This window comes from Schistocerca piceifrons, chromosome 2, assembly GCF_021461385.2.
Source record: "Schistocerca piceifrons isolate TAMUIC-IGC-003096 chromosome 2, iqSchPice1.1, whole genome shotgun sequence".
Taxonomy (NCBI): domain Eukaryota; kingdom Metazoa; phylum Arthropoda; class Insecta; order Orthoptera; family Acrididae; genus Schistocerca; species Schistocerca piceifrons.
This window is the reverse complement of record NC_060139.1, coordinates 962432275-962458332: the sequence shown is the minus strand read 5'-3', so window position 1 is coordinate 962458332 and position 26058 is coordinate 962432275. Positions and strand designations below refer to the sequence as shown.

Genomic DNA, 26058 nt, shown 5'->3' with positions numbered 1-26058 from the left:
AGCAGCCTGGTGTAAATTATTCCACGGGAAGAAGTCAAAGTTCAATGGGCCTCGTCACAAGCAGGGTAGCCGTGAAGAAGTGAGGCAGCATGCAGTAGTTGTGCTTGAGAATCAGAAGTTATCTCCACAAGCAAAGTGCCATTCTGTGAATGAGAGCAGGATTTCACAGGGCCAGCAACTGCATCAACACCTTCATGAATAATAAACGGATGTACCGTGGCGAAGGACCGTCCATCTACAGTACATGAGACCATGAGGAACTGTAGTGCAGTGGGAAAGATCTTCGAATCAGTAGCCTCCTCATTACGTTTACATTTCATAGATGTTGATTGGGAAGATGATTGCCTCATTGCGAGAAAATCGCCCAGGATTGCCAGCGTCTCCTTCCAACTTGGAAGGTCAACAAGGTCACTGTAGCCATTGTACGTGGAGGGACAGGAGTACCTACTGTTCCAGGACTCGAAAGTTTTGTTGATAGAGACATTATTGCGTATCGTACCTATCACATAGCAGAACTTGCAAATAAAGACTTTGGTAAATCAGCTTATATGTCTACGTCAGCATTGTATTTGTATACTCGTAGTAAGAGAAAAATATCTGTTAATGAGTCTGTGTTCATTTGCGTTAAAGGGAAATGAGTATGTGAATATGTAAAGTTTGTTGGAGACTGTACTTTGTATTTTCATAAATAAGTTTATTTCCATTCAAATTGATCTGTAGCGTAGCTGAGAACCGGACAAGGGTACATCTAGAACCGGGGGCTCAAGGATGCAACAGTTTGTTTATGTAATCACTCTTATCGCTTGACTTTGTGGTCGTTCACACCTCAGGTCACATCTCCCTAACACCTGACAGTGGGACCAATCGGCAATTTGGGAAGGTTGCAGCTCAGGCAATCACCCCTCCCCGGGCCTGGCCTGTACCAGAGGGTATGTGCGAACCTACCTGTTGACCTGGGGCTGGAAATTACTCATTACACAGTCACCTGTTACACGTCAGACACATGGGCCGGCTTTCAGGAGTCCACAGGGAGGAAGAAGAAAAAAAGGAACCTCGAATGCTGAAGTGGAGGAACAAGAGGAGAAGGGAAATGAAGAAAGGAAAAGGGAGAGAGAGAAAAAAGGTGAGACTGTTCTTACGTCAGCGACAGACAATGCAGAATATTTCCAATAACATCCTAGACACGTTCCCCAAGGGATGGAAAAAAGAATAGCAAGAGGATAGATATGCAGCAGAAAGGGAAATAATGCTGCAAAGGCTGGGGTCCCATGGTAGCCAAGCATGAACCCACCAAAGAGTGGTGAGCCCCCTGCCGGGTTGTAACTGTGAGGATAACAACTAGTTTATGTGAAAGTAAGAATTATTTTTCCAATGCATTTTGTTGGCTCTGCCTTGGCTGACTGACAGGTGTGTGTTAAGCATTCTACCTATGGCATTTATAACAAACTACCTCAAATGCCATTTTGCCAGCAACAATGTAGCAACATATTATTGTGTGGATTTTGGATCTAAGACATGGATTCATATTTTAACAATCATTAGTAGAAGCACAATGAAGCAAGGAGAAATTTGTACAGTTTTCACAAGATGGAGGATCAAAGGACAAAACAAATTTGTGTGTGCACTGCTAAGGCTGAACTTGCAATGATGTGACACTATATTAATTTTGAGACATTGTAACAGATTTGTTTGGTACAATATTTTATCAAGTGAACACCTGTAACTGAGGAACATATTTATAGACGAAAAACCCGCTTCAGTTGCCAGTAATTTTTGTAATTTATTCCACAACTGGTTATGAAGCTTAAAGCTTCATCTTCAGGTGCCACCAAATAATTATGGGAAGAGGAAAGTGTGGCAGTCCGGCCAGTTAGTCGTGGGGGATCATACCCAAGTCAAACACACACATGGGAGTGAGGGACCAACAGCCACAGTGCCCACCACGTTTTTATGTTCCCATAACTATTTGGTGGCACCTGCAGATGAAGCTGTAACCTTCAAAACTGGTCATGGAAGAAATTAAGAAAATTACTGACAACTGAAGCAGATTTTTATTCTATAAGGACCTGTTTGGACTATTTTGGAACCTTCTCAAAATGAGCTATACTGCACTTTACTGTACGACAAGTTGATAAAATATCTAAAAATAGCAATATTAGACAAAATTTATAGCAGAGTCCAGTAACAAAGGTGCTAAGGCTCAAGTAATTTAAATACCAGAAGCTCTGTTTGGAATCGAAACAAGAAGTATTTTAACTATGCTACCTGTGGCCACAGATCAAGGTACTGCAACTACAAGAGTAAGTGAAAGAGATACTTTAGTTACAACAAGTTTGGCCTTATCTGAACTGAATGAAAGAAGGGAAAAAAGGAGGCAAGGTGAAAATGGATGTTAAGAAGAGCATTACAGGTCGTAAATTTTAAAGTGTTTCAATATTTAGCTGAGAGCTGAAGGCATTCATTGACTGCGAAAGTCTTAATTTATTACAAGATATAGGTGCTCCAAGACAGTAGGATTTGCATGTGATGTTGATAGAATTTGGGGGAAAACTGTCTCTCCACAGACATATTTTACAGGTACTGTTGAGATCTACAGTGTTAAAAGTGAAAAAAATATTTATGTTGTTTCTGGAATCATTGTGTATTTCGACATTACAATGGGGAGCAATCTTCTTGATCAAGCTGAATTTCAAGGATGGAGTTCATATTGAAGAGTTTTATGTGGAAGCTGACCTTGCATATCACCTTATGACAGACAGAGTTAAACACTGAGATCTTTGTTAGTGACTAAACAAAGGACCATACTGAACTTTTATTACCTATAGTAGAGCACTGACTACCTGAAATTGGAGGGAGGAGGAGGGCACTTTGGATAAATTACACACTTTGTGCTAGTGTTCATGAGAACTTGAAACAAAGAAACGCCGATTTGAATGCAAAACTACTTTTTTTTTTTTTTTTTAACCACTTGTGATACGAACACCACAGAGCACTGACTATGTAGTACATAGTCTAGTATGAAATGTTCAAAATGGTCACTAATGCTAACCTATAGATTAGGAACAAATGTCCAAAATTTGACTTTTCCCTTCTCATCCAAGATTCGTTTCCTTGCCATTAAATGTCACAAAACATTTTAAAGGCAGCAATTGGACAGCACCACTTTCTTCTTCTATTCCAACAATTTCATAGCCGTCTCCAGGCAGTGGAACGCTTCCACTGGGTGGTCCTTTTCAGCAAGTCATTGTTGCTAGACCACCTCATCATTGTAAAGGCCTTGGTCATTATGACATTTGAAATTATTTCATCATCCATTAACACTTTATATCCATGGTCATCAATCATATAGGAACCAGTCTTTAATATTTTCCTTACTGCATTCCCCAAATCTTGAAGATTCTTCAATTAGTTTCCTAGTGATGTGAAATGAGCACGCAGGTCTCAAGATGCTTGCTTGAGAAAATCTTGAAAACCTTATGAGACTGTCAGAAACATACACCTGCTGACGTCGCAATCCCTCAGTACTCAGATTCTGAGGACAACAACAGACTGACTAATGTGTAACAGCCCAACAGGTTGTGTTATACATGGAGGTGTAGACTTACCATAGTGAATAGCTTCCATGCAATCTGACAGACCTTCAACAAAGAGTCACACAAGCGGAAAACTATCATTTCACTTGAAATGTATCATTTATTTGTCATGAGGACTAAAGTGCTGTACTTCAAATGGCACACATATTGATGGCTACAGAAAAGAAATAATGGGCTTGATAATATTTCAGGGATATACTAGAAAAAGTTCAATGTCATATTTGTTCCAGTATATTAATTTTGAAAGCCAAAATATATCAACGTGTTACACCATTTGAAGAACCATGAACTATTTTAAGACAGTCAGACGCAAATCATGACTCCTCTTCTTTAGACGGTATCATACTAAGTATGGGTAGCCTTATATAATTACTTCCTTAATTACCTGTCAAGTATTTAATGCCATTAAATTTTGGTTACATGATAAATCATACAAATTTAAAGGCTGTTGATTGAACTAAATACCTACAAATTACAATTATAATCAACATACATAAGAATTATCACACAGAAAATGTTGTGGGGAACATAAACCGAAGACTGTGTTTCATTGGTTCACTTACAAAGGAACTTGGAACACTTACAAGGGGTAACAAATCTGCTACGGAGAGAGCCTACATTGTGTTTCCCGTCGTCTTCTGGAGTATTGCTGCACGATATGGCATCCCTAACCACATAGGATTGACGAAGGACATCAAAAAACTTTTAAGGAAAGAACTGTCATTTCATTTTATTTTATCACAAAATAGAGGAGATAGTCACGGATTTGATATGAGAGTTGGATGGCAAACATTAAAACAAAAGATTTCCAGAATGAGATTTTCACTCTGCAGTGGAGTGTGCGCTGATATGAAACTTCCTGGCAGATTAAAACTGTGTGCCCGACCGAGACTCGAACTCGGGACCTTTGCCTTTCGCGGGCAAGTGCTCTACCATCTGAGCTACCAAAGCACGACTCACGCCCGGTACTCACAACTTTACTTCTGCCAGTATCTCGTCTCCTACCTTCCAAACTTTACAGAAGTTCTCCTGCGAATCTAGCAGAACTAGCACTCCTGAAAGAAAGGATATAGCGGAGACATGGATTAGCCACAGCCTGGGGGAGGTTTCCAGAATGAGATTTTCACTCTGCAGCGGAGTGTGCGCTGATATGAAACTTCCTGGCAGATTAAAACTGTGTGCCCGACCGAGACTCGAACTCGGGACCTTTGCCTTTCGCGGGCAAGTGCTCTACCATCTGAGCTACCGAAGCACGACTCACGCCCGGTACTCACAGCTTTACTTCTGCCAGTATCTCGTCTCCTACCTTCCAAACTTTACAGAAGCTCTCCTGCGAACCTAGCAGCTGTTTATCATTGCAATGAGATCTTTTCTCCCCTGAATGCAAAAATATTTTGTCAACTCCCACCTACTTAGTTAGAAATGACCATGGACATAATATGGAAGAAACAGGAGATCAAACAGAAAGATCACATTGTGGATTTGCTATTGAATGGAATTTTAGAAAAATAGTTTATCCCTGTGCCCAAAATTTGCAGATTTCTCTCTGCTTTCTTCACATGTCTTCAGTTTAAAATGTATTTGAACGCCTAGATATTTCAACTTTGGAGCTTGTTTAGGAGATGAACCACTGCAGTAACAACAGATCGTAAATGGTTTAGAATTTACACATAAAGAAAGTACATAAAGTATTTCACAACAAAACATTGTGTCAACCAAAACTGTAAATAGTAGTCTGTTTAAGGCAGTAATAGGCAGCAACAAGTATTCAGACATCGAGTTACCTCTTCTTTCCATAGTTCCTGTGATCAAATTCTTGTGCTAACTTCCACTGAATGTACAGGGAGCTTAAAGTGCTCTGACACAAAGGCTATTGGATGTTGAATGTTGCATGGGGATTTATCCATGCAATAGCATTAACATGCATGGAAAGTTAAAAAAATTCACAAGGTTCATTGAATCATACTAAGCAACATCTTAAATTTCTTGTTTCTTCTCCATAAGTACATTTTTTAAATTAATTGATACTGTCAGTTTTTGTTGTCTCCACTGCTGATATTTTGTGCCAGGCCTTAGGAGTGGCTTCATCACGAAATTTTTATTTGAATTATAACTGCTTTTAGTGCAGCAGTCCAAGATATTGCACAAAATTTTTGAACATCTTTATATTAGGAGCCTAGAGTCTCTGCGGCTGATCTGAAGTGTTGTAGAGGAACAACATTATAGTAATTGTCACGGTAAGTTTTGTACAACTGTCCTATACAAAGGTAAATGGTTTTCATCTTCATTTATTCTCTCCAAACACCCAAACAGTCTATGGAGGACACTACTTCACACACCACTGCTTCAGATTCAAAAATAGCTTTTTCACACGCTTGTACCTTCAGTGCATCGATAATGTATGTTGCACCTTATTCCTTCAATAAAATGTTCGTTTTCATTACGTTTAGCATACAGATCTACATGTGCTATGCATAAAATTTAAAACCTGATACAAATCGGTGAAATAAATATTGTCTTTGATGCACAGGGAATATAAAGAGCAGATGACTCCAGTGGACAGGTAATGTAACCTGTATGCCAGAGGCCCAACTTCCTAAGCAAGCTTTCGTTGTACACATCCCAACAGAAAGATGCCTGGGTAGGCCAAGAAACATACGGGATGACAACATACAGAACGATGTAGAAGCTCTGAATGCAGTCATTTGGAAGGAAACAACAACAGACAGAATGTAGCAGAGACATACTGTCGATCCAGTGCACGGTCTGCAGAGCCAGTGACCACTGGAGAAGTAAAGCAACTACAAAGAATTATATTGTTTTCATTTAGAGCCAAATAAATTATGTTCTACTTTTTATCATCTTCGTAACAATGTAGCAAAAACTATTCTGCTCATATCTTCATGACTTTTTTTCCTTTTTTCCTGACTTAAGTTATGTATGATTCTGAATATGAAGTGAAGAACAAAGGAAAATCATAGAATAATTCAACAGAAGATCAACTTAATTACATTAAAAACAATAAAATGCATTTGTATCTGAACACCATACAAACTGAGTTTAGTTCCACGCCATTCTTTTTCTGAATAAACTATTCCTTCTATACTAACTTAGAGCAGTTGTGCCAGCAGATCCACTGGAAATGAAACCATTAAAAGCCACATATCAACCCGTGTGCCTCTGCTGCACCTGAATTTCCATTTTGCAGATATTCCAACAGTGTTAGAAACCATGACAGCTGTGTCATGTGCAGCTTAATCTGATTGCTGCAGTCTCAAGTAGTTCTTATGCTAATTGTTCATTACTTTGAATTATCTGATTGAGAGAAGGCTGTACAATTTAACAATTCTTGAAATGCTTTGTGAGAATCTTGAGAATGACAGTTTTTCTCAAGACTTGAGCGAGACAAGCTCCCACCCATAGACCATCCGGTTCGGGTCTAAACTAGCTGTTTGGTGACTCTTCTGGTGCAGTGATAGAATCATCTGAATGAAGGTGCTTATTCCAAGCTTTACTAATGGAGTGTCCTTGGCACTAGCTTCTGCTGCCAGCTTCCTTTGAGTAAGTGTGTCTGCAGTTGCTGACTTGTTTCCTTTCTTTCCACACTGTTCCATAGTTGTGCGAGAGTCCACATCTGTCAAACACTTATGATACAGTCAAAGTGGACTTCTAACATACTTCTCCTCAGTTACTCATTGTAGAAACTCTAGTGAAAGAGCAACTCAACAACTTGTGGCTAAAAAACTGTTTAATGTTTACACTCTATATGACAATTCACTCTCACTACATTTTGCAGACAAGTTCTTAACATGAACATACACTGAAGTCTTAATGCCAGAGACATTCTTGTCCATTGGATGTACAGGTCATCGGTATTTCTTGGAGCAGCATACGCCACAGACGTATCTTTGCTGCACTTGCAAGTGATGCCATGCGCGGCTTGACCAAACTCGGTGCCGCTTGATGCCAAATGAATACCACAAACAAACAAACCACCACCACCACCACCACCACCACCACCACCACCACCACCACCACCACCAACAACAAAAAAACATAATCAAGAGAAACTATGATCCCAACAAGAGATAACTTTAATTCCTGAGAAAATGACACTATCCCTCTTCCAACCAATGTGGAATTGATCATGGTTTTTCAGGTACATGCTACTACAGCATGAGTTTTTCCCACAAGTCCACCACATCCATCAGAATTATTACTTATAAAATCAAGGAAAATCTTGTCTTGCGTAATGATACTATTTCAGATCCAGAAGATGCAAAATGGTAAGTAAGGAGAGGGGTCAACAATTTATTTGTAAAATGTAATACAGTAAGAAACAGGCGCTAAGATTTTACCACTATATTAACAAGTACCACCCCCGCCCCCCAATGAACCATTGACCTTACCACTGGTGGGGAGGCTTGCGTGCCTGAGTGATACAGATAGCCGTACCGTAGGTGCAACCACAACGGAGGGGTATCTGTTGAGAGGCCAGACAAACACGTGGTTTCTGAAAAGGGGCAGCAGCCTTTACAGTAGTTGCAGGGGCAACAGTCTGGATGATTGACTGATCTGGCCTTGTAACACTCACCAAAATGGCCTTGCTCTGCTGGTACTGTGAACAGCTGAAAGCAAGGGGAAACTACAGCTGTAATTTTTCCCGAGGGCATGCAGCTTTACTGTATGGTTAAATGATGATGGCGTCCTCTTGGGTAAAATATTCTGGTGGTAAAATATTCCCCCATTCGGATCTCCAGGCGGGGAGTACTCAGGAGGAAGTTCGGTGGCAGGAGGAACAAGACTTCTGGTCAGGTGAATACAGGGTTATAAATACAAAATCAAATAGGGGTAATGCAGGAGTAGCTTCAAACAAAAAAAAAGGGGGTGGGGGTGGGGATGCGGGTAAGCTACTACAAAAAGCATAGTGAACACATTATTGTGGCCAAGATAGATACAAAGCACACGCCTACCACAGTAGTACAAGTTTATATGCCAACTAGCTCTGCAGATGATGAAGAGATTGATGAAATCTATGATGAGATAAAAGAAATTATTCAGATAGTGAAGGGAGACGAAAATTTAATAGTCGTGCGTGACTGGAATTGGATAGTAGGAAAAGGAAGAGAAGGAAACGTAGTAGATGAATACGGAATGGGGGTAAGGAATGAAAGATTAATTGCACAGAGCATAACATAATCATAGCTAACACTTGGGCCAAGAATCACGTCAGAAGGTTGTATACATGGAATAAGCTACTGGAAGGTTTCAGACAGACAGAGATTTAGGAACCAGGTTTTATATTGTAAGACACTTCCAAGGGCAGATTGGTGATGAACTGTACATTAAAACTGAAGAAACTGCAAAAAGTAAGGAGATGGGACCTGGATAAACTGACAGAACCAGATGTTGTAGAGAGTTTCAGGGAGAGCATTAGGGAATGATTGACAAGAATGGGGGAAAGAAATACAGTAGAAGAAGACTGGTTAACTTTGAGAGATGAAATGGTGAAGGTAGCAGAGGATCAAGTAGGTAAAAAGACGAGGGTTAATAGAAATCCTTGGTAGCAGAAGAGATATTGAATTTAATTGATGAAAGGAGAATATAGAAAAATGCAGTAAATGAAGTTGGCAAAAAGGAATAAAAATTAGATCAACAGGAAGTGCAAAATGGCTAATCAGGGATGGCTAGAGGACAAATGTAAGGATGTAGAGATGTATATCAGTAGGGGTAAGATAGATACTGCCTACAGGAAAATTAAAGAGACCTTTTGGAGAAAAGAGAACCACTTGCATGAATATCAAGAGCTCATATCGAAACCCAGTTTAAGCAAAGAAGGGAAAGCAGAAAGGTGGAAGGAGTATATAGAGGGTCTATACCAGGGCGATGTTCTTGAGGCAAATATTATGGAAATGGAAGAGGATGTAGATTAAGAGGAAAGGGGCGATATGACACTGCGAGAAGAGTTTGACAGAGCAGTTAAAGACCCAAGTCGAAACAAGGCCCCGGGAGTAGACAACATTCCATTGGAACTACTGATAGCCTTGGGAGAGCCAGCCCTGACAAAACTCTACCATCTGGTGAGCTAGATGTATGAGACAGGCAAAATACCCTTCAGACTTCAGGAAGAATATAAGAATTCCAATCCCAAAGAAAGCAGGTGTTGGCAGATGTGAAAATTACCGAACTATCAGTTTAATAAGCCATGGCTGCAAAATCCTAACACGAATTCTTTACAGACGAATGGAAAAACTGGTAGAAGCTGAGCTTGGGAAGGATCAGTTTGGATTCCGTAGAAATCTTGGAACACGTGAGGCAATACTGACCCTACGACGTATCTTAGAAGAAACCTACGTTTCTAGCATTTGTAGACTTAGAGAAAGCTTTTGACAATGTTGATTGGAATACTCTCTTTCAAATTTAGAAGGTGGGAGGGGTACAATACAGGGAGTGAAAGGCTATTTACGATTTGTACAGAAAGCAGATGGCAGTTATAAGAATCGAGGGACATGAAAGGGGTAGCAGTGGTTGGGAAGGGAGTGAGACAGGGTTGTAGCCTATACCCGGTGTTATTCAGTCTGTATATTGAGCAAGCAGTAAAGGAAACAAAAGAAAACTTCAGAATAGGTATTAAAATCCATGGAGAAGAAATAAAAACTTTGGGGTTCGCCAATGACATTGTAATTCTCTCAGAGAGCAAAGGACGTGCAAGAGCAGCTAAATGGAATGGGCAGTATCTTGAAAGGAGGATATAAGATGAACATCAACAAAAGCAAAACAAGGATAATGGAATGCAGTCGAATTAAATCAGGTGATGTTGAGGGAATTAGATTAGGAAATGAGATGCTTGAAGTAGTAAACGAGTTTTGCTATTTGGGGAGCAAAATAACTGATGATGGTTGAAGTAGCGAGGATATAAAATATAGACTGGCAATGGCAAGGAAAGCGTTTCTGAAGAAGAGAAATTTGTTAACATCGAGTATAGATTTAAATGTTAGGAAGTATTTTATGGAAGTATTTGTATGGAGTGTAGCCACGTATGGAAGTGAAACGTGGATGATAAATAGGTTAGACAAGAAGAGAATGGAAGCTTTCGAAATGTGGTGCTACAGAAGAATGCTGAAGATTAGATGGGTGGATCACATAATGAGGAGGTATTGAATAGAATTGGGGAGAAGAGAAATTTGTGGCAGAACTTGACTAGAAGAAGGCATATTCTGAGGCATCAAGAGATTATCAATGTAGTATTGGAGGGCACTGTTGAGGGTAAAAATCATAGAGGGAGACCAAGAGATGAATACACTAAACAGATTCAGAAGGATGTAGGTTGCAATAGGTAATGGGAGATGAAGAAGCTTGCACAGGATAGAGTAGCATGGAGAGGTGGATCAAACCAGTCTTCGGACTGAAGACCACAACAACAACATTAAGAAGTTGTCTTAATCGTAATTTTCCAAAATTTACACCATTATAGGATATAAATCCTGCTTTGTTTCTAAAATCTTTCAGAAATATGAGGGATGGAACTGAAATAGTGGCAACTATTTATTCTCAACTGATACAAAAGAGTTACATGTTTGCACCCGTTACTGTCCTTCAAAGTAGTCACCACCATTGTGTAGAGCCTGTTACCAGTGATGTGGAAGGTATAGTATACTGTTAGCAGAGCCTATTCTGTTGATGGTGTGAAAGGAGCAGTCTACTGCCTGTTGAATCTCTGGAACAGTTCTGAGGCGAATGCTACGAAATGGTTCCTTCATCTTCAGAATCAAATCAAAGTCAAGGACTTCAGTCCGGGAAATATGGTGGATGGTACAGTACTTCCCAGTCTCATCGACCAAACAGAGCAGCCACTGTTTGCGCTGTGTGCGCCTGCGCATTGTCATGCAAAGTGATGGGTGGGTTGTACAGAAAGAGTTGCCGCTTCTTTCACAAAGTTGGTCGCAGCTGATGCTCCAAAAACGAACAGTATTACTGTGCATTGGCAGTCTGCCGTGGAGTAACCTAATGCATTAGGGTAACACCATCACAGTCGTACACAACAATCACTATAACTTTAGATCATTCCATTCGCACCATCAACAGAACAGGCTCTGCTAACGGTATACTACACCTTCCACATCACTGACAACGGGTTCTACACAGTGCTGGTTACTACTTTGAAGGACAGTAACAGCTACAAACATGCAGCACTTTTGTATCAGCTGTGAATAAATAGTTGTCACTGTTTAAGTTCCAACCCTCGTATGTTTACTGGAACATGGACAGACTACAATAAAATAAGATTTGTAAAAAGTCGTATGATGGAGAAGCAGCACAGTGGGGATTATTACAGTTAGGGTATTTTCAAACATATCAAGATTTTGGAAGAACTTTTGAATCAAAATATTGGAGCAACAGGAGAACCTCTGACTTTTATGATCCAAACCCAACGACAATAATTATAGGAAAAGTTACAGAAACAACACAGAATGGCATGCCAATAAAGCAAAATACTTAAACGATCCCAAAAGGCAGGAACATCTGTTAGAAGTGGTCATCAGCCATTTACCACAGAAGGTAAGATAGAGGCTTTTAGTAAAAGATTGGAGTAAAATTAATAATTTATTACAATATTTGGAACAAATAGACACCACTGAGCGAGAATGCGAAAGATGGCAAGCAAGTTGCAATAGCAATAACAGTAACCAAAGCAACACACGCATAGCCATTACAACAGGGACCACAACAGTCAAAAGTGTAACAGATCTGGACGCAGATATATGAACAGGAATAATAACAGAGAAAAATATAATCTGGCATTCAATGACCTTTCTTAACTGATTAAGGTGGAATTAAACACCACATTCATATTCTTCAAAAATAATGCTATAAACTCTTTCAGTTCCAACAACTTGTTATTGGGTACTTGGCAGTAGATCTTACAGACTGTTCGGGAATTCCTGTTACAAACTTCCAGGACTTCTAGAAACCCGTGTCTGAAAATATACCATTTCTGTTCTACGGCAGTTTCAATTCAGATGTTTAACTCATCCACTTCCTCTTGAAGAACTGAATTAGGCATGATTCAGTACTATCATAAGGTAATAATTCGAAATGAAACATCCATTTATCACGTAAGCTCATTTGTTTGTATTAACACTTAAACAATGCACCTTTGTAGTCTTCTGGAGGACAAAAAAAAAAAAAAAAAACAGCATACCACACACACAGAACAGCACTGATTCATTACAACAGCAGCTCAATGTGATGACCGCCAACATTGTCACAGACAATGCACCTAAGAAGCATGTGTTAGTACACACTCTCTGTCCCACCTGGTCTCTCTTCAACTTCTAGCACAGCGGCCAGAACTCATGTTAACAGCTCTTATTCTGTTTCTACAGGAGTCTCCTAAATAAAACTTCGCAAAGCAGATGTTGAGTGACATCAGGTGATGGTCTGATGTGCACGTCATCCTATCTACCCTACTGCATACCAGGACAAGCAACTACGAGACATTTCTCTTTCCCTCAGCAGGCATGGACATGTCACACATCGGAATTGAAACCTAATTTCATTCATCATAGCCAATATTTCAGGAAAGTCATCCATGATTCAAATAATGAAAACTGCACCAGTTACTTATTTTTTATTCTTGGTGCAACACATGTTGAGAATTTACTCTCATTTTCAAGTGTAGCTGTGCATTTGCTTACATGAATGTGTTTGGTAATGTTTGCATATGTGATTTTCTGCTTTTCTTGCATCATTTTGAGGTTAAACTGAATTGAAAAAAAAATAGTTAAAATGAATCTTTGAGTGGTTTTAAATGCTAACGTAAGAAATGGTACTTTTTGTCTACTTACAGGTATTGTGCCTCCTATGTTATACAGAGTATCACACACATGCAAATCATATTTGTAGAATGTTTTGTAAACAAACAATGTAAGGGATGATTTGTGCTTGTATGATATTCTGTATGATGGAAGAGGCACAATACCTGTAAGAAGACAAACAAAAATACCATTTTTTACATTAGCATTTAAAAACATTTCAAAGGTTCATTTTAAATGATTAATGGAGATGTGAAACAAATACTAACAAGGAGATAGAGGGACTGGCTAGTACTTACCTCAGCTCAGTACAGCTGACAGATACACAAAAAACAGAACCGAAAATTTACGTTCCTAGCTTTCGCAACAAATGTTCCTTCATCAGGGAGGAGAGAGGGGAAAGAAAGGGAAGAAGGGAAAGTAGATTCAGTTACTCACAACCCAGGTTATGAAGCAACAGGGAAAGGAAAACAGGGAGGGTAGCAAGGATGGAGGCATGGTTGTCAGAGGGAAGCCAAAGATATTCTACTTTAAGTACTGTGCCAGCTTCGAACCAAAGAGGATGCATACAGAAGTAAAGAGGTATATAGTATAAAGATGAACACAACTATGTAGGATGAAAACCTGCATGTATGGCTAAAGAGGAAAGGGAAAGAGGAGAAGACTTAAGAGAAAATGGGAGTGAGGTGGTTTAACGTAGGTTCCTAGGTCAAATGATTAATGGAAAATCTCATATAAAGATGTGAAACAAATACCAACAAGGAGATAGAGGGGCTGTCCAGTACTTACCTCAGCTCAGTACAGCCGACAGATACACAAAAAACCTAGGAACCTGCTACACCGTATGTGCCATTTGGCTTCTCCCACCCAACACCAGTCCCTCTGAACTGCGGAACTTGCACTCCAACACAGCCTTTCATCCAGCCCATCCCCCTGGACGGAACCTACGTTAAACAACCTCACTCCCATTTACTCTTCAGTCTTCTCCTCTTTCCCTTTCCTCTTTAGCCATTCATGCATCTTTACATCCTACATAGTTGTGTTTATCTTTATACTATATACCTCTTTACTTCTGTATGCACCCTCTTTGGTGTGAAGCTGGCACAGTACTTACAGTAAAATATCTTTGGCTTCCCTCTGAAAACCATGCCTCCATCCTTGCTACCCTCCCTGTTTTCCTTTCCCTGTTGCTTCATAACCTGGGTTGTAACTGAATCCACTTTCCCTTCTTCCCTTTCTTTCCCCTCTCTCCTCCCTGATGAAGGAACATTTATTGTGAAAGCTAGGAACGTAAATTTTCGGTTCTGTTTTTTGTGTATCTGTCGGCTGTACTGAGCTGACGTAAGTACTGGCCAGCCTCTCTATCTCCTTGTTAGTATTTGTTTCAAAGGTTCATTTTGTCAGTTTTTCCAGTTGCAGTCTAACATCGAAGAGATGCAAGAGTGTCATAAAATCACATATGCAAACATCATCAAACATATTCATGTAAACAAATGCACTTGAAAATAAGAATAAATTCTTGAAATGCATTGTTCTAAGCACAAAAAAGTAAGTAACGGGTGCAGTTTTCACTATTTAAAGCATGAACTGAAAATGTTGTAGAACGAAAATGGTACGATTCCAGGCATAGGTTCCTATTCAAAATATTATGTACTCACTCCCCTCTACAAGTCTTAGAAGTTTGTAATGGGAATTTTCAAACACTTTGTATTTTCGCCTATTGTGATTAAAATATTCAAAAACAGAACACTTCACTAGAATTGTGCAGAATGAGGCATGAATGATAACCAATTCTTAATCATCGTGGAGGAATAAGGCGTGTAGGTGCTACTATAACTAAAGAATGACGGAAGGGCAACAAACACTTAAATGGAAAAGAGGGGAGAAGAAAACCACAGAAACGCAAGAAACAGGTAGAAAAGATTAAAATGACAAAACAGATTACCATGGCTGGCTGACCATGAGAATAATACGAGAGCTATCCACAAAGTACATTACGTTTTGGAATTAAAACTAAATAACTTATAGGAATTTTTTTTTTATTATATACAGATGAAAGCCACACTTAAGTACTACTTTTCTACATAGTTGCCATTTAAATTAAGACACTTATCGTAGCGATGGATGAGCTTGTAAATTCCTTCGTCGTAAAATTCGGCCGCCTGCGCCTTCAACCGCGTAATGACTGTCTTTTGGGACAGAAAAGGTGTGATTTTTGTGGATTTCCTGGAAAGAGGCACTACAATAAACTCTCAAAGGTATTGCCAAACTCTGCACAACCTCAGAAGAGCAATACAAAACAAGCGCAGGGGAAAGTTGGGCTCAAAGATCTTGCTGATTCACGACAACGCCCGGGCCCACACGGCAAATGCCACTCGTGAAGTTCTCGAATCTTTTAAGTGGGAGTTGTTTCCTCATCCGTCGTACAGTCCCGACCTGGCACTGAGCGACTTCCACTTATTCCCAGCAATGAAGAAGTGGTTGGCTATGCAGCGTTTTGATGACGACGCACAGCTTCAAGAAGAGGCAACCATGTGGTTGAATGCGCAGGCAGGCGAATTTTACAACAAAGGAATTTCCAAGCTCGTCCATCGCTACGATAAGCGCCTTAATTTAAATGGCAACTATGTAGAAAAGTAGTATTTAAGTGTGGCTTTCATCTGTATATAATAAAAAAAAAAATTTCCAATACTTTATTTATTTTTAATTCCAAAACGTAATGTACTTTGTGGATAGCCCTCGTATCTAGAAGCCAGCCACTCTACAACACATTAAAACCTCCACCCTAAAAGCGCTAGGGTGGAGGTCACAGAGGGACAAAGAACATGCGCTAAAATTTAGATAAAATGATAAAACCAACCCTCACAAATAAAATGTAAAACTAAATCAGCCGATGAGGCGTTGCCAGAAAAAATTAGTGGCAACAAGTCCGGTAACAGAAGATTTCGTCGCAGGGCAGTCAAAGTGGGACAGTGCACCGAATACGGGCCACTGTCAACCGGGCACCGCATCGACACGGAGGCGGGTCTTCACAGCGCAGGAGGTAGCTGTGGGTCACCCAAGCGTTGCAAATGCAGAGCCAGCAGACAACCACAGAGTCCCTGCGAGACACCCGCATGGAGGACTGCCACACATTACTAGTCTCCTTAATGGCATGCAGTTCGTTGTGCGTACTGAGATTATGCCATTCTGTCTCCCAAAGCCGAAAAGCCTGGCGATGTAAAAATGAACACAGGTCAGTAATTGGAATGACTGTCTCCATATGTGGTTTCCGTGTAGTCTGTTTGGCCAGCCTTTCAACAAGTTTGTTGCCTGGGATTCTGACATGTCCTGGGGTCCACACAAACACCCCTGAACGACCCAACCGTTCCAGGACACAGATGGACTCCTGGATGGTCGCTACCAAAGGATGATGAGGTTTGCACTGGGTGATAGCTGGGTCGCTACCAAAGGATGATGAGGTTTGCACTGGGTGATAGCTGGTAGGCTGCTCAAGGAGTCAGTACGCAGAAGAAACGACTCCCCAGGGCATGAACGAATGTGCTCAAGAACACAATATATAGCCACGAGCTCTGGAGTGAAAACACTGCAGCCATGCAGTACAATATGTCCTCCATGGACATATGCGAAGCCGACGTGACCATCAGCCATCAAGCTGTTGGGGTAAGTCACTTCATGGCCTCGGTACATATCAAGAATCGAGATGAAGTAACAGCGGAGAGCCGCGGGGTGAACTGAGCCCTTTCTGCCATGTGAAAGGTCCAGGCGAAGCTGCGGCCTAGGTGTACACCATGGAGGTGTACGCAATTGGACCTCGCGTATAGGTGGTAAAGGGAAGGACTGCAGTTCAGATAGAAAGGATTGGTCACTAACGGCATTTGTAAGCCTGGACCTGGGCCGCCAGTGAGAGAGATGAACCACCATGGGTGGGAAAACGAGGGTAATTCGGATGCACAGGAGAATTACGAATGTATGCTACGTAACTGGTGAGCAGTTGTGCACGTCTGACCTGCACTGGAGGGACTCCAGCATCCGCAAGAACGCTGGTCACCGGACTTGTCCTAAAAGCTCCCATCGCTAGTCTAATGCCACAGTGGTGCACTGGGTCGAGCAAACACAATGCCGAGGGCGCCGCCGAACCATATACCAGACTCCAATAGTCAAAGCGGGATTGAACAAGAGCTCTGTATAGCTGCAACAGCGTAGAGCGATCTGCACCCCAGCTGGTGTTGCTCAGGCAGAGGAGGGTATTGAGATGCTACCAGCACTTCCACTTAAGCTGACAAAAGTGAGGAAGCCATGTCAATTGGGCGTGTAAAACCAGTCCTAAAAATCGATACATCTCCACTACAGTGAGGGGATCATCAGTAATGTAAAGTTCTGGCTTTGGATGAACAGCACGACGCCGACAGAAGTGCCTAACACTCGACTTTGTGGCCAAAAACTGAAATCCGTGAGCTAGAGCCCATGAATGCGTCTTGTGGATGGCTCCCTGTAGGTGCTGCTCATCAACACCAGTACTGTTTGACCAGTACGAAATGCAGAAGTCGTCTGTACACAGAGAGGGTGAGACACACGGCCCTACAGCTGCTGCTAGACTATTAATGGCCACTAAAAATAGAGAGACACTCAATACAGAGCCCTGCAGGATCCCATTCTCCTGGATATGGGGGAACTATGGGAGGTAGCAACTTTGACATGGAAAGTATGAAGCGACAGGAAATTCTGGATAAAAATTGGGAGCGGGCCTCTGAGACCCCTCTCACGTAACGTGGCAAAGATATTATGTCGCCAGGTCGTATCATATGCTTTTCGTAAATCAAAAAAGATGGTAACCAGGTGTTGGCGTCTACAAAAGGCTGTTCGGATGGCAGACTCTAGGGACACAAGATTATCAGTGGTAGAGCGACCCTGCCAGAAGCCGCCCTGACATGGAGCCAGTAGACCATGTGACTCCAGGACCCAACCCAACCGCCGACACTGTTCCAGTAGCTTACAAAGAACGTTGGTGAGGCCGATGGGCCGACAGCTACCTACATCAAGTGCGTTTTTACCGGGTTTGAGCACTGGAATGATGGTGCTCTCCCGCCATTGTGATGGAAAGACGCCATTGCACCAGATTCGGTTGAAGGTAACGAGGAGATGTCGCTTGTAGTCAGATGAGAGATGTTTAATCATCTGACTGTGGATCCAATCGGGCCCAGGAGCTGTGTCGGGGCAATGTGAAAGGGCACCGAGGAGCTTCCACTCAGTAAATGGGGTGTTATAGGGTTCACTTTGGCGTGTAATGAAATGAGAGGACTTTCCCTTCCATCCGCCGTTTGTAAGTGCAAAAGGCTGGGGGGTAATTCTTTGATGCAGGGGTGTGAGCGTAGTGCTCAGCATACTGCTCAGCAATCGTATTTGTGTCGGTAGGTAACATGCTCTTTATGTTAACACCGGGAAAACCTGTTGGGGTCTGGTACCCAAAAACTCGTTTGACCTTTCCCCAGACTTGGGGAGGTGACATACGGCATCCAATGGTCGACATGTACCTCTCCCAACAGTCCTGTTTCCGCCTTCTGATAAGCTGGCGAACACGGGCACGGAGTCATTTAAAGGCTATGAGGTGCTCCAGGGAAGGGTGCCGCTTATGTCGCTGTAGAGCTCACCAACACACATTAATTGCCACAGCATCTTCCGGCGATATCCAAGGGACTGTCTTTCGCTGGGGGCACCCTAAAGAATGAGAGATCGCTTTTTCTGCCGCAGGAACGATCATTGTAGTTACCTGTTCAACCACCACATCGATGTTAACAAGTGGGGGAGATTCAACAGTGACAGCAAAGGTGAAGGCTTCCCAGTCTGCCCAACACCAGGGCAGTGGCATGAAGATGGGGAAGTGGTCACTACCACACAGGTCGTCATGTGTTCTCCAGTGGATACATGGGAAAAATGCCAGGACTGCAAACCGAGAGATCAATGGCCGAATACGTGCCATGTGCCACAATGAAATGTGTCGCGGCCCAAGTATTTAAGAGGCAGAGGTCGAGTTGTGACAGAAAAATTTTCGACATCTCTGCCTCGGCCAGTAAGAACTGTGCCACCCCACAAGGGGTTACGAACGTTAAAATCTCCTAAAAGTAAGAAAGGTTTAGGGAGTTGATCAATCAGTGCAGCCAATGCGTTCGGGGGTACTGCACCACCTGGAGGAAGTTACACGTTACAGACAGTTATTTCCTGTGTCGTCCTTATCCTGATAGCCACAGCCTCAAGAGGGGTTTGAACGGGCACAGGTTCACTGCATACGGAGTTAAGGACACAGAGGTAAACTCCACCTGACAGACTGTTATAGTTGCTACAATTCTTGTAATATCACTTACAGCCACGGAGGGTAGGGGTCCGCACTGCCAGGAATCACGTTTCCTGACGGGCAAGGCAGAAAGCAGGTGTAAAGCTTAACAGTTGCCGTAGCTCAGCCAGGTGGTGGAAAAAACCGCCACAATTCCACTGGAGGATGACGTTATCGTGAGGCTCAGAAGGCATGAAGCGCGCAAGGAGGCAGGTTATGCCTCAGGGTCACCTACCACCTCCGACTGAGTTTTTGTAGCCATTTCTATGATTTGAGGCACAGTGAGATCCAGGTCCACAGACGATGCTAAGATCTCCACTGCATCCTCAGAAGCAGAACTGATAGGGAGTGATGGAAGGAAGAAGGAAGACAGTGAAGCTCTTCGTCCAGTAGCTTTTGGCTCCTTGAGCCACTGGCAAGTGTCCACTGTGGTATTAGTGGAGATCTTGGGAGAGAGGGGCCCGAGGGACCCCTACTGCACGAGAGGAGGGGGAGGAGGCTGTTGCTTCTGCAGCAGGGAGGAGGGGACCGATGTCCCCTGCATTTGGGGAGAGCCTTGTTCCCAAAGTGGGGGCTTTGGGAACAACAGAGGAAGATTTCCCCCCTACCACCAAAGGGGCGGATGTATTCTTGTAGCCCGGAGGGCCCACTGTTTGTGGTACAGAGGGAGAAAGCACTCGCATTTGGGACGGCGATGGTGATGGTGATGTGGCTGCAGCGTATGTCGACATCAACCAAATGGGTTGTAATCTTTTAAATTTATGTTTAGCCTCTGTGTAAGTCAACTGTTCCAGGATCTTGTACTCCATGATTTTCCGCTCCTTTTGGAGTACTGGGTAGTCTGGCGAGCAGGTAGAGTGGTGCTCTCCACAGTTGATGCAAGTAGGAGGTGGCACACATGGAGTATATATGTGCAGTGGACATCCGCAGTCTTGACATGTGGTGCTGGAAGTGCAGCAGGAAGACATGTGCCCGAACTTCCAGTACTTAAAGCAACGCATAGGGGCAGGGATGTATGGTTTAATGTCACAGCGGTAAACCATCACCTTGACCTTTTCAGGCAATGAATCACCCTCAAAGGCTAATATGAAGGCACTGGTAGCAACCCTGTTGCCTTTGGGTCCCCTGTAAACATCCCGGATGAAATGAACACCCCACCGTTCTAAATTGGCGCAGAGCTCATCGTCAGACTGCAAGAGGAGGTCACGATGGAAAACAACCCCTGGACCATGTTGAGTCTTTTATGGAGAGTGATGGAAACAGGAATATCACCCAGCTTGTCACAGGCGATTAACACTGGAGATTGGGCTGGGGATGCTGTCTGAATCAAGACTGCACCGTTTCGCATCTTTGACAGAGCTGTCACTTCTCCAAACTTATCCTCAAGGTGTTCAATGAAAAACTGAGATGTTGTAGGTAGAAAAGAGTCCCCATCGGTTCTGCTACAGACTAAAAACCGAGGCGAATATGGTTTTTTCCAGTCTGTAACTCTACATTCCTCCTATGGTGTAGCGAGGGAGGAAAATGATTTAGGGTCATACCTGTTGGCATTGTATTCTAACTTGCTCTTCTTAGAGACTGCTGGTGCCATACGGTCACCAGCAAGAGATGACGTAGTCCACTTAATTGTGGGTCATCCGCACTGACGCCACCCACTCCAATCAGGGGCTCTCCCCATGGATGCCACCCAGCCACAGCAAAGGCCAACTGGCATGATGGCCTTTGTTGGGAGTCGTGCTGCCACAGGAAGACAGACATCTACTCCCTGGCATATGTGAGGAGTTTACAGCTAAGGCATCAGCAGTGTGATCCCTGTGTGGGTGCAGAGAATCCAATATTGTCATGGGCACAAAAGAGGACAGGAGACAACGGAACCTGTAAAGTGTCCTTGCCCAAATAGTTGAATCGCAGGTGGAGATGCAAAGCCACGACAAGAGACTCAGGAGATCAAATCTAAGGGCACTTGTGCACCATGTAAGGCATCCTTCACCATACAGCCTACACTTCTGTAGAATTTTGAAAGTGGTAGGTCACACCAGAGAATGGAACCTGAACTCATAGGGCCAAAAAGTGAGAGACTCCTTTTAGTTCCCTTTTACGACTGGCAGGAACACCTCGGGGCTACTCTACTCTAACCCCCCGGACCCACAAGGGGCTTTTAGTAAGATAATTATCTTTAGCGTGTGTGTGTGTGTGTGTGTGTGTGTGTGTGTGTGTGTGTGTGTGTGTTTTCAGAAGTAATCTAACATGAAATATTAGGCTGGGAAGTGAAGCAATCCATTCTATTTATAGTATACTCTATTAGTGCTGTTACCAATGTTGTTAGCAATATGCAAGAGGGAACTTAAACCAATCTTGAATTTTTCCATTTTGAATACCATGGTATGCTAACACTGTGTACAGCCCAAACAATGCTCAAGTATTAAATATCCTTCCTAATCTAATGAATGCTTAACATAAAAATTTATTTTTTCTTTTCTTTTTTAAAAATTAAAGAAAGGATACACACCATGGGAACAAAATTTGCATTTAGCTTCGTCACGCTTTGTGCATTATTATGCAAATTTTTATAATGGAAATTTTAATTGGTCACACCTGGGAGGGTTTCAATTTTACCTTTCATACTTATGGGGGAAAAAGGGCATGATATGCTTTCTGTCACTATAAATACCTCACTGGTAACTCATGTACTAGTTTTAAAGAACAGTAGCAAATCTGCTGCAATTCATAGGTATATAAACAGTTACACACTTACAAATTTTCTTTTTTTTCCATCAAAGATGATCATATTAACCTGCTTATTTTTATTGAGATGTGTATCATCCTTTTTGCACATGATGAATGTAATTGAATTAATCTGAGCAATTAGATGCAAACTGTGTATACAGGCAGTTTACCTGAGACATTCAGCTGTGTGGTACACCTGCACCACTGCAGATAAGATGAATGACACTTCTTGTTGTATTTAGTGTCCTACAACTTTAATTTGCATAAGTCACAGAAATACGCCTGCAAACTTAAGGAGTACCAAATGACTGATTGATATCATGCCTCTGTGTGTATACTGGTGCATATGATGTCCGGATAATGTAATACAAGTGGATTGTGAGAACAGAAGCATAAGAAGTATAAGATTGTTGATAAAAGAAAGACGTTTAAGCTGAACAAGAAAATAGTATTTACTATGTGAAGGAACAAAATTAGGTCTATACTAGCTCATAGATCATCTTACTACAACACTACTTTCAAAGCTTGTTCATTTATAAGGTGCAGCAGATGTGAGGGCACATAATTTTCCACAATTTCAAAAGTTGTAATTATGACAGATGTAGTGGACTGGTAAGAAAATAAGTACTGTAGTAGCATGTAAATGAACACGTGTGACAAGTCTCATATTAGTGGGAAGAGTAGCCCAAGGATTAACGTTATTCCTAGTTGGATCATGGTTTCTTTATATTATATTTTGTTGTTATTATTGTGTGTTGTCTGTCTGAAGTATTGCTTTTGGGCTTTGTGCAGCGCCGAGTTTGGTCAAGCTGCACCTGACGTCACCCACAAATGCAGCAAAGAACTGTCTGTGTCATACACTGCTCCAAGGAACTTCAATGACCCAAATGTCCGATGGACAATATTGTCAACTCCATTAAGGCTTCTTTATGTTCAAGTTAAGATCTTGTCTGTAAAATGTAATGGAGTGAGTTGTTGTTTAAGAGTGAAAATTAAAGTGTTCTATCCACAAGTTGACGAGCTGCTCCTTCAGTAGAGTTACTAATAATTAATGGAAGGAGTGTCTGTGGGGAATGCCTAAACTTTTACTGCGTCAGGAGTGGTTGGCAGACAAGGAATCTAACAATCAGTACTGTACACAGCGATGTCTTTTTGTAATAACATTTGATCCCTTCAGTCGTGTCATGGTTCATCAGCTGGGAAACTGAACTAAAATTGGGTGGAGAAGGAGAGCAGGGGAGGGGGGGGGGGGGGGGGGTCTCTGAGCTTTCCAGTTTCTCTTTCAAATGAATGGTTTGAAGAATGACTAGGTGGTACTCAACAACAACAACAACAACAACATTTCCAAAATTCCGAACTGCACACTAATGTTTTTTGACTTCAGGGACAAATACTTTGGTTTATCATTCTGTAAAAATGCTTTTCTTCCGACTGGTTTTTTTTTTTTTTTAAATCCTGTTAAAGCATCATGGACTTGTGGACTTCTGTACGATTAGCAAAGGTAGTCTTTTTATCGGTAAATTTTCTGCATACGATAGCAATGATTTGCCTTAAAACTAGAAACTGACAATTGCTCTTATAAATTCTGGATTTTCTTGACCTTTTATTTCATCAGCACTGTACGCACTTCTTTTTTTTAGCCCACCTTATTAACCGTGTTTTTAAAAGATCACAGCTGGTAGGCACCTTAAAATTAGTATTACTCCCTTCTTTGTTCATTTCAGGAGCAGGACGACTGAAAAATGAGCAGCAACATTAGAAAACCCCCATTTTTAATTTACTCCTAAATATTCAGCATTACGCACATAAGCAGGAAAAAGTTTAGAAAAGGTTTGAAATCATGTTTAAAGTTTGTTGGAAGTTGCTAAGTGCTCTCATTAAGAAAAACTGGATGAACAGAGTGTGGGTAATTTGCACTTCATTTTAAGCAAATGCAAGTTTTTCACGCATCTCAATGTTTATGACATCATATCTCCTGAACTACGTGTTGTACATTGATATAATATTGCTGGTACATTAAGTAACTCTGCCCCCAAGGTTGTTGCGAATACAGTTAGTTGTAAACAAGCAATAAATTAAAATGTCACGTTTGATGTTGAAGTTTTATTGTGCGTCATGTGAAGCAGAAGCTAGTTTTTCATGCATGTAAGTTCTTTGACGTCACATATCATAAACCGTGTGTTTTACAATGATACCACTTTTCACCTACATTCAGTGACATTTGTAGATACAGTCTATGAAACGGGTTACAAATAGAGTTTGTAGTAAAGAAGTAATAAAGTAGAACATTATGTCTAATGCTTAAGTTTTACTGCATGAACATCAAAAATGCAGTGAGTGATAAACTTTCTTCCTTTAATCATTTTGTGGGAGGTGTCAGCAAGAAAGAGTTTCATAAAGGTTTGAAATTGTGTGTTAAGTTTGTTGGATGACACTAAGTATTCTCATTTTCAGATACTAGATGACTATAAAGTTTAGGTATTTGTGCATTGTCAGTTCCACTGCCTCAAGACAAACACAGTTTCCAACTGTAATACTTGTCTTATCATGTTTTTTAACTAAGTTTATCCATCTATATTAGTAGATTATGACAGCATTTTAATTTTTTAGGTTCAGTCAATAATTACACGAAATAAATTTTTGTTACCCCTGAATGCTGTTAGATCAGCAACCTCCAACTGATAATGGGTTCTGGGTACTCACTCAGTAACACAGATTTCTTTGGGCACCCACTCAAACTGACAATTCCATTTTCACATGCTGTATTTCCACAATTAACCTAAGAGTCTCTCATTGCTACGAGTACACTTTAAGACCATTATCTGTAGCGCCTTATGATCAGTTTACTTTACAATTCTAATGTGTTTTCTAAAACAAAATATAGTGACATGCTGTTTAAGTGATTTACTTTTGTAACCATAGGTGACAATTCTTTGCTTCTGGTGTTTTTGTTAGTTATTCTGTACTGAGAAATAAAAGTGATGTCCAAGATGTAAATGGTTAAAGAAAATAATCAAAATAATAATGATGATGATGATATATTGAGAAAAAATGCAAGGAGGATTGTGAAGCACAACATATGAAAGGCACAGACTTCAGAGCTTGGAAGTTCAAACTAACTCCACAATCAGGTCCTGACGACCACACATTTTCTGCCAAGGCATCCTTGGATGTGATATGGAGGGGCACTTGTCCGGCACACCACTGTTTCAGCCTCTGTCAGTTTCTTGGCAGTTGCTACTTCTCCTTGAAGAAGCTCGTCAACAGGCCCAACAAGGCTGACTACACCCAATTACAGTTAGCTCCCACCAAGGAAATATATCAGTACTACGATCAAAATAGTGTTCGTCGCATGGCAGTCGCACATGCTGACTGCTCAAGTACAGTAGCAAGCACAAACACAACAAATGGAGAAATCCATTGATACCAGTACCAGTACCTGTGCTAGGCTGGCAACTTTGCACCTTATCATACTACCTTAGCATAAACACAGTGTTCTATATGACTTGATAATAAATGCTGACGAACAGACTTTAAATAAGACTTAAGTGGTTATAATGAGCATAAGTCCTTAGATACTGATACAGAACAT

The 26058-nt window shown here is 41.5% G+C and overlaps 1 protein-coding gene across 1 annotated transcript in view; it reads right to left on the bottom strand.

The window, feature by feature from the left end:
* Nucleotides 1-26058, bottom strand: part of LOC124776022 — a 290423-nt gene that overhangs the window by 117159 nt on the left and 147206 nt on the right. The gene's annotated exons all lie outside the window — the stretch shown is intronic.